The sequence below is a fragment of the Fistularia commersonii genome, chromosome 10 (genome assembly GCF_037954325.1).
Source record: "Fistularia commersonii isolate RoL2024-O1a breed Wild chromosome 10, RoL_Fcom_v1.0, whole genome shotgun sequence".
Taxonomy (NCBI): domain Eukaryota; kingdom Metazoa; phylum Chordata; class Actinopteri; order Syngnathiformes; family Fistulariidae; genus Fistularia; species Fistularia commersonii.
The window spans coordinates 18,424,795-18,435,681 of NC_141293.1; positions in this window are offsets into that span (position 1 = coordinate 18,424,795).

Here is a 10,887-nt window from a genome sequence, read left to right on the forward strand (position 1 = left end):
ACTACGATATAAAATCTCAGATATGACCATGATATATATGACTATGAAAGCTTCTATTACCTGCTGTGGTACCTCCTATTTAGCACGACATAGTAATGTTGCACCGTAAACTTCAAATGTATTTTAATTTAATTTGTCATTTATTTTGCAGCATCGACGTGAACCACTTGTCATTTAGGATCATTTCATTGCTTTTGTAAAGGCTTTCAAATGTTTCGCGCTACAACGGTGACCTTAAAAGGTCGGTTCTGGAGGTCGGCGTCATTTTTTATCCATTTGACGGAGCCTTTGTTGGAAAAAAAAAAAACAGGAAGAACGCCGGGCTCAACCCAGATGGAGCCTGATAACTGGTGAAGATATCCAGCGGGAAAACAATAATAATAATACATAAGATTTGTATAGCGCTTTTCAAGGTACACAAAGACGCTTTACAAATGTGGACGTTATTTCATCAGTGCCATTTGATGAAACAGTTATTGGTCCCACATGAGGTCAATTCTGCACTGTTGTTGTTTTCCAAGGCCAGTCGCTACGGCGTCTTAGAAGACGATGGTTTTAACCTCAAATTAACCTGTTAGCATTCTCAAATATTACTGTTGTAAATCAAATTATATCTGATAAAACACGATCCCTGGAATTTTACTGTAATACATGGCTTTTGCTTGTATTGGGTGTTCCAATGATAGAAGCAAAGACACTGTAAATATATTATAATTGTCTTAATGATTTTTCAAAATTACATTTTAATATTTTGTATCAATTTTATACGGCTACAGTTTGTACTAGTTAGTGTAATACAGTAAACCATCTTGCATTTGATGCATGTTCTCAATATAACTGGCTGAGCCAATTCTACTCATGTAGTACATTCTGTTTTTAATTTTAATATTTATATCAAATATTCATGCAGATGTAACACACTGGGTCCCATACACAGTAAATAAATGATTCTTAAACACTGACCATATTTCCCTTAACTGTAATTCATTCAGGAGTGACTGGACACGGTCATAAATTCCAAAAAGAATTTCTTGAACTCAAACCTGTAATATTTTTATTTCATCGGCATGTACGAGGAGGTCGATCAATCAAAGTTTATTCTTATGTACAATTTATAGGAAGTGCCAGAAAAAAAAAAAAAAATGAGCATAAAACACATATCAATGTTTCCATAGTAGTTTGATGAATCAGGTGATAAAGGTACATATATATATATATATTTTTTTTTTTTTTCAGTTCAGTACACACTGTGACCAATGAATCAAATCAGACTCCCCACAGTTGAAGAGCGGGAAAATTGATCGATATCACGACTCCGCCGGCGTGAAATAAAGCTTGACATGATTGAAACAGTCTGGGTTCTGGTTTGGGTGAAATGGAAGTGTGATAACATTGTTTAACTCCACCGCCAAAGCACAAAGATGGATGATGATTAAACAAATTCATCAATGCTAAATTCAAAAATGCACACCGAATAAATGCAAATAAAAGTTTTTAATATCACTCTTATGTTTAATACTTGTCGGCAAAAATATTTGACTTTTCCTTCGATGTTTTGACATATTTCCGATGCGATCGAAGTAATATTCGAACTCTTCTGATAAAAAAAGAAGAAACATTAATCAAATAATGCGGGATTTACTTTCTCTCTCGGACACTTTGAATAATTTCCGAGTAGAACGAAGAACATTCACGTGCAAAAATGGATGAAGAAAGTCTTTCAAATCTCACAGGACGGATGACTGATGTAAAATATCATTGGGACTGAAATACATTAAGGTATTGGCTCAACCATCTAAATAATGGGAATCAGGTGTTCCAATCACCTCCATGGTGCACAGGTGTATAAAATCAAGCCCGTGGGCGTGCAGACTGGTTTTGCAAACATTTGTGAAAGGATGGACGCGGTGGATTCCAGCGTGGAGCTGTGATAGGATGCAAACGTGCAACAAATACAGTCGTTCCTAAATATTCCACTGTCAGCTGGATTAGAAGAACATGGAAGTGTTTGGGAACGACAGCAACTCAGACATGAAGTGTTAGGACACGTAAACTGACGGATGTTGAGGCGCATCAAGCCAAGAGGTCGCCGAGTTTCTGCAGAGTCAGTGGTTGCAGACCTCCAAACTTCATGTGTCCTTCAGAGGAGCTGAAGAACAGTGAGCAGAGAGCTTCATAGAATGGGCTTCCACGTCCGAGCAGCTGCATCCAAAGTGCAATGCAAAGCTGGGATGCAGTGGTGTCAAGCATGGAGACACTGGACTCCAGAGCCGTGGAGACGCCTTCTCTGGAGCGACCGATCGCGCTTCTTCTCGTGATGGACGAGTCTGGGTTTGGCGGTCGCCAGGAGAACGCTACTTGTCTGACCGCATGGTGCCAAGTGTGAAGCTCCCTGGAGGGGGGATTATGGTGTGGACTTGTTTTTGGCCCCTTAGTTCCAGTGAAAGCTTCAGCATACCAAGACATGTTGGACAATTCCACGGGAACAGTTTGGAGCTGGACCCTTCCTTCTCCAACATGACTGTGCACCAGTGCACCAAGCAAGATCCAGAAAGACATGGAGGACAGAGTCTGACTGGCCTGCACAGAGTCCAGACCTCAACCCGAGACCGAGAGCTAGGCCTTCTGGTCCAACATCACCGATGCGCTTCTGGAAGAACGGTCAGAACTTCCTGTCAACACCCTCCTGAACCTTGTGGACAGCCTTCCAGAAGACTTGGAGCTGCAAAGGGTGGACCCACGTCATCCTGAACCCTATGGATCAGGCACTTCATATGCGTGTCAAGGTAGGTAAGCTAATATTTTTGGCCTGTGTGTGTGTGTGTGTACATATCTCTATAAATAAGTCCAGAAAGAATATTACTGCATATCTACATCTAAATAGGAGTGTTTGTAATGTTCATTTACTTATTTTTTCTTGATTTATGTGTCCATATACATTCAACTGACTTTACTCAGGGGTTTGACACTAACAAATGTGGGAAAACATAACAAAATACAGAAACCGCAAACCTCACGGTCCTTATTTTTGCTTACCTCACCCCTTGACTAATCACATCGCTGATGCCGCAATACTTTTTATTTTTTTATGTGTGTGTGATATAAAAAAATGTGTAACCATCTGATAAATTTATATTTCCTGTGTGGAAGCAGTCAATAGGTCTAAAAGTGCAGGATAGAATATAATATGTGAAAAAGACAAAAGGAAAACAAATTCTAGATCAGTTGTCCATTAATGCTCATTGTTTTAGCAAACAATTTAGTCGCAGATGACAAGGAAGAGTGTGTGTGTGTGTGTGTGTGTGTGTGTGTGTGTGTGTGTGTGTGGTCTTTCACTGGATAAACATGCTCAAAAAAGGCTTGTTTTCCAAGAAAACAAGATACACCCCCATGCTGATCACGTACAACAGCTACTGCTGCAGTTCCCTGTGTGTGTGTGTGTGTGTGTGTGTGTGTGTGTGTGTGTGTGTGTGTGTTTTATAGAGGCTGTGGACGTGAGTACAATAATGATAACCAGGACAGTGACGGAGGATATGTGGCACATTTGCAGGGTTTTGAGATACTTCCCTGGAACCTCTGCACAAATTGGTTTGAATTGCTAACAGTTTTGTTTTATTCTTTCTGGGCTTCCAAATGTTTTTAATGTTCTAAACCCATGTTAGTCAAGTTACAAACAAAATTTAAAAAAGCTTTTTGTGTGGGCTCAGGAAATGATGTCCGATGACTGTAAGAAACTTAGATAAAAAGAAAGTCCAGTCTCGAGTTCATGTTAGGTGAAGTTAAAGGGAGCCTGCTTGGGAAGACTAATCGGCATAAACGCTTCAATACTTGTCTCGTACAAGAATGTGGAAAAAAACAAAAATTCTTTTAACCATCCTTTAACTTGTGCAATGCATGCCGGGTTGATGACGTATGCAGGTTGCCCCGCCTTGATTTCGACTTTCCACAAGCGTCAACTTTTGCTCGGTATGTTATTGTATCTGCGGTAATAATGCTAACGCTAAAGCCAAACGGCATTAATCACAAGCGTACAAAAGGTCCTCGGTAAACTAGTGGAGCTCTTAGAAACGACACAGGCAGGAGATTCAACAACCGCTTCTGCAGAAATGGCGTCAAGAGGACGAAAATAGCGGGCAGGGAAGGTGACGAGAAGGCGTCCAATCTGTCAACACGCAAGTCTTTGAGTCTGCAGTGAACAGCCGATGACACAAAGCGGAGCAGCTGACAACGGATGCTATCTCTGCTAGCATCGCAATGCAATACATCCAAACACACTTTTGTACTTTTGCAGACTCTTTTCCACTTCACCTCTTTGTTTGTCGTTTTCCTCCTAAATGTTCAGGGTTGCATCGATGACGTGTTTCGGCACCGCAGCGTAAAACGAAACCCAGTTCAAGCTGGCGGTGTCACTACCCGGACAGCATTGTGATGTAAACAACAATGGCGACCAACGAGCAAAAACTTTTTTTTTACCATTTTATACAAACCAAGATATGTTTTTATTGTAGTTTATTTTGTAGCCTGGAAAATATATTGATCAAATAGGACAATGACATTTTGGAAAGCTGGGATCTCATGAAATATATTCTCCCAGACGACCAAACTCTAATACAGTGGCGAGATTAAAAAGGAGATTTATAAAAAAAGGAAGCGCTAAAAGACAGCACCTTGAAATGATTTTATAGTGTTCAGGGTTTATCACTAACCAGTCTTTTCTAGTAAGAAATCAAAACTAGAACATGTACTATCTTCCAACAAAGAAAAACCTTTAATCCATGATTTATATTTTAAACTCCAAACACTTCAGAATCCAAATATACTTAACTAGTCTGGTACATGTGGCCAGTGAGGGGATTCATTCAAGGCTCCCGCTTGGAAATGGAAAACTGCTTCTTTTTGTAATCGGCTAGTTCCATTTTTTTATTTTTTCCTTAACTTATGAACTCCTTGTTTTATCTTTTCCTTGCTCGTGCGTTCAGCTTGTGGTGCTTTGGCTGTAGCAGCGCTGTTAATACTTACTCCACTGTGATGACATTCTTCTTTTTTTTTCTAAATTTGTCTATTAATCCTCACATTCCAGCTTCCTATATACCATAATTTGTAAAAAGAAAACCACACATGCACAAACCCCTTGAAGAACATCTGTCAAGCTCTTGCTCCGAGCCTGACTTGCAATTCCCCGTTGAATTACTCTTGCAAACATAAACATGTCCTGATTCGGGGGTCGGTTTGTTTAAAACTGATACCAAACAAACATCTGGGAATGAAATATTCACCTCTGATTTAGTCCAACTAACATATGTCTGCATATGATTGCGTTAACGGTATGTTTCTGGTGTAAGTACAAAACTGCAACGCCACATTTTGTAATAACAGTGCATTTCGTAATAGACGTCCAAAATGTAGTAACTTTTTCATTTCATTTTGTAATAAAGCTGCATTTTGTAATAAACAGCCCCAACGCATTTTGTAATAAATGTTGCCGCATTATGTAATATGTTATTACATTCTGAGAAGATTATTACAAAATGCACTTGCAACTTTTTTATTCTCTGGGAAAGTAATAACATGGAATTTATAGAATATTCTCTGTTAATGCAACCTTTGAATAGTGTACTGATAGTAATTGCTAAGTACTGCTACTAGGCTAATACAGTGATACTAATAATAGGCCAAGCCTTTACAAATACTTTTAAGTAAAATACAATTAACAAAAAAATAAACTGCTTTAGAATTATTACATAATGCACCATGTTATTACATTTCCTAGAGAATAAAAAAGTTGCAAGTGCATTTTGTAATCTCAATGTGTAATAACTTATTATATAATGCGGCAAAATTTATTACAAAATGCGTTGGGGCCGTTTATTACAAAATGCGGCTTTATTGCAAATTGAAATGAAAAAGTTATTAGATTTTGGACGTTTATTTCAAAATGCAGCAGTTTATTACAAAATGCGGCTTTAATGCAAAATGAAAAAGTTATTACATTTTGGACATTTATTACAAAATGCACCGTTATTACAAAATGCGGCTCAACAAACGCTGATATTTAGCCTAAGACGTTTCAGCATCGAACCGAAATTCAGCAAAAGAACGGCATCTATCGTTGCTCTGCAAATGTTTCTGTGAGCGCCGGACCTCCCAAGAAATGATGCTCGATGGTGAACAATCCCTTCCCTTGAGCTGCTCCAAGAAGTATTATGCAGGACCAGGGAAAAACGAGGAGGGCAGGCAGGAAACAGAGGTGGAATTTGGACAAAGTTCACCCGTTCTTTCACTCCTCCGCCTCCTTCTATAAAGAGATCTCTGGTTTCATCTGGGCTTTCTGTGAACTTTTGAACTGCTTTTTTTATTTTTTATTTTTTTACAGCTGGGAAACAGGAACATTCAAATCTCAGCTCAGTGTGACTCATAAAAGGCCTATTATTAGTATCAGTGTATTAGCCTAGTAGCAGTTAGCAATTACTATTAGTACACTGTTCAAAGGTTGCATTAGCAGCGAATGTTCTATAAATTCCATGTTATTACATTTCCCAGGGAATAAAAAAGTCGCAAGTGTGTTTTGTAGTAATCTTCTCAAAATGTAATAACATATTACATTCAGCCGCCGGCAACTATAAAAACCTATCTTTAACCTAAAAACAACAAAAACTGTGCAATATTTCATTTCACTGTGCAATATTTCATTTCATAACAGCTACACTACAATTTTTCCTTTTATCATACTATTGTGCACTCCTTACCTCACTTGTTACTAAGACACTTATAGTTTTATCACTTGTTTACGAAGACACTGTATAGTTTCACTGAGACACTTTATAGTTTATTTTTATTTCTAATTCTGCCTTTTTCTTTTTATTATTTATTACAGTTATATTTTCTGTAACTCTGGCACAACAATTTCCTTCGGGATTAACTAAGTTGTTATCTTAAGTAATTTAGAGATTTTTTTTTTTTTCCCCTCGCGATCAACCTTTTTTGTGCTTGTTTGTTGCAATTAAATATTTCAGTTCATGAAAAGAATTCAGTTGTCCAAGTAAAAATGTCCCAGTAAAATGCAACTTTTTTTTTTTTATTTTTTTTTTTTTTTATGGGCTCTCCCAGTGGAGAAACCAGTCTTGTAAAACAAGATTTTTTAATTTTTTTTTTCCAAAAGAAGCAGCAACATAGGATAACTTCCAAGTTGAGGTAGGAGCACCCAGGTAGACTCCATCTTGCATGGACGATGTCATCTGAAGGATATCAGTGACTCCAAAGTAGTGGTGAATGAGAACGGTGAGGGTACATGGAGCGGAGATAAAAAGGAGAATTCGAGTCCGGAGCAACAGAAAGTATGGAAAAAAAGGTGAATAAACATTTGTAAGCAGGTTGGAACTGGTGGAGAAAAGTGCAAGGAGTGATTTGCAATAAGAGCATCAGCCGGAATGAAAGGAAAGGTGTGCAAGAATAAGGGAGACCTGGATTTTTGATTTAATAAAAACAGAAGCATCTGCAAAGCGATAGGAACCAGAAAGTGCAGAAGCAGAGAGAGAAATGTCGAGATTCTCTTTGGATGGATTGGACCAGGAATTGGTCTTTCAGAGGGAGAGCACGTATCAGTTGTTTTGGACATAAAGATCCGGACTGAGATGGTTTGGACTTGTGCAGAGGAAGGATAGTGAATCTATTGGTGGAAGGAGGGTGAGTTTGGAACTGTCAGGGAGGGATTTATTGATGTCCTGAGAGAGGATGTGAAGGTAGCTGGTGTGAAGGAAGACGATTCAGAGAAATGGGTGAGGTTGAGAATGTCAATTCACAGAAGAGACCTCCGAAGGGATCAGCCTAAAGGAAAGAAGAGTTCAAAAATTCCCTTTATTCAAACACTGGAGTCTTCTTAGAATGAGAACATTAACTTGCCGTGGTTGCTTACAGAACATGAAACCCTTCCTTTCGCCCAAATAGAAATAGTCTCCAAAATTTCCAGTTAAAGAGAAAATTTCAGGAGAGTCTCAGTGCTTTTAAGACGTCACTGGACTCTTGTTCCCTCTGGCCTTCTTTTTCCAGGTTGGCTAAATGGCTGATCTGGCAGAGCCCGCCAAAGTTTAGCGTAACTGGTACCCTCTTGTTGTTCTTCAAATGCTTTGGACCAAAAATAAATAAATGGAAGGTAAAGGTAACCCTTCAAGCCAAGAAATAAACCCTTAACCCTCTCAGGCTCAAATTAAGTTGTAGTTGCAGGAAAAATCTGATATTTGGCTGTCGCAAATCTGCAACATCTGCCTGGAGAAGGTTAAAGAAACTAAACCGTGGCAGTACCTTGGGGCATTCAATAAACATAAGAGGCAACGTCTCCGATCACCCCAGGCTCAAAATGTACCCTATGTTTTTGTAGTGATGACGCCGTGCACAATCCTCCAAAGCACTTTACCAGTGGTGGCTTGTATGGTGTGTACAAGTTCTGCCACTTTGATTCTTTCACTTGTGATAGGGGTTCTAAGTTAAGACACTTGACAAAAGTGGCATAGAGGTCTTTTTTTTTTCCGTTTAGCTTGAAACTCTTTGAGGCTTGGGGTTCGGAAGTTCATTGGTGACTGTCTTTGTCTTCTCGCCTCTTGTTCCATAGCTCATGGCGGGAGCGATCAGACGTAAGGCACTTCAGGTAGGCAGGGAGAGCGTTGCAGATTTTCTTAGTGACCTTGGTGATCAGCCTAGCAGTGGTGGTGCTAACAGAGGCTAGAATCCTTCAGTGCAATCCAGGAAGAGGGAGTTGGTTGCAAGAGGTGTCCCAGCTTTGTAAGACCCACCCTGCTAAGGCTGAGACCCAGGCCTGAGGAACGCAAGGACCGGGACCTCAGGAAGCTGTTGAAGAGCAGAGGCTTTTCCAGCAGGCTTCAGCCTGGGGGTTCATTTTCTACCAGGCTAAATGCTAGAACCTTCCAAGCTTGGAGGACTGAGCTAAAGAACGATTTGTGAATCCGGCCTGATTGAGAACCTACGGCTGCATCTAAAAGAGCTGTCAGTCGAATCTTAACCATCCAACCTTTTTCAAGAGCGGCGTCACAGCGATCAGCCAGTCGGGTCTGCACTCCTATAGGAACCTCTTCGCTGTAAGCTGTCTGAAAGACGATACCTTGCTAAAAATGTGAGGAACCAGAAGATAGAGGACTGCTGCTTGGGTCCAGCATTTTCCAGACCAGTAAAAGTCCAGGATGAGCCTCTGGATCTCCTCCAAGAAGCCTCTTTCTGGCGCAAGTGCAATAAGCTTGTGCCAAAGAGTCAATGTCATCAGATTATTGATAAGTAGTACCTTCCCCTAGAGGACAGCTGAGGCAGGAGCCTCCTTCTTTTACACCTTCTCAGTTATTTCCCTTAAAAGCCTCAGCACCTAAAGGCCGTCCCTCTCCCAGCTGAGGCCAGAGGGTCGGATGGGCAATGAGTGGCCACTCCATCGGCCCAGAGCTTCTTTTCCCAGTTCACCTCTGCTGAGCTCGACCTCTCGTATAGAAAGAAAGCACTCACGAGGTGCCGGACCTCGTCTTGGTTGGAAACGAACACTTGTACATCATCAGCATAAGCATACCGACCAAAGGAATGCTCTTGTCCTCCTGGCAAGGGGAAGCCATGGAGTCGATCCAGTGCACAAAAAATGAGGTACATTTATGGAAAATGGGGAATGGAAAAGTGGGCCAAACGGCCTAAAAAGATGCTTTGGAAGAAGAAGAAGAATTTTGGTTGTTTGGACTCAGAGGGTTTCCCCAGTATTCCAGTCCCTCTGCTTTGCAGATGATGAGTTTCTTTATGGTTTTAGTGGAGAACCAAACCCTAATCATAGATTTCAATGATTGCCATTTGTTGTATTCTGATATTTCTTTTATTTACTTTTCTAATGTTACCTTTTGACACTGTTCTCCTGACCTCAAACTATCAGGCAGCTTCTATTCATAGATTAGACTGACCGGGTTTGACTGCAGTTGTGACAGGGTTTCGCCAGCGAAATTATAAGAATTATCGATAAAATCAACATGACATTATTGAAGTACAGTATACCCTTGTTTTTCGCGGGGGTTACGTTCCAAAAAGAACCCGTGATAGGCAAAATCCGTGAAGTAGAAACCTTTTTTTTTTTTTTTTTTTACAATTATTATACAATTAAATACTCTATTATACATTGGAAAGAAAGAACAAACCATTTTACAGGCTCAATCATTTGTTTCACAAATAAGGTACTGTAGAAACGTTTTTTTCAACAAATAACTTCTGTACTGTCAAATAATAATTTTAATCATCAATGTTAACAGAATGCTTAAAATTTCAGAGATTAGCAGCGCCCTTCCTTCTTTATGGAACGAACGGAAGATTCATTCATTCCGTAATGCCGACCTACAGCCGCGTAGCTTTTAGCTTCCCTTAGCATGTCCAGAAGTTTAACTTTATCTGCGATAGATAGCATCTTCCGCTGCCTTTTGGGCCCTTTTGTCGCTCCAGAGCGTTTTGTCAACATTATGAGTTTTAGAGAAACTCGAAATCGCAAGAGAATTTGCACGTACGTCATGTAAATTTGGCGAGCTGTTTTACGTACGTGTACATATTAAACTGCAACGTTCTTGATGCACAGGTAGAGAAGAAGCGAAGTGACTTTTTAGCCAATCAGAATGCAGAACTCAATGCACGATGCAAATCCGTGAAGTAGCGAAACCGTGAAAAGTAAACCGCGTCATAGCGAGGGATCGCTGTACATGTAAAATGAGAATATTTAGAAAGGGGGTAATATTGTTGATAGTTCTGTATTCTTCTGTATGACATCGTATGTCTTCCGTCACCTCAAATGAAAAATAAACAACCCCTCCCCAAAACGATAACATCGTCATACAATTAATGACCTGCCATGCTTATCTTTAAATCAAC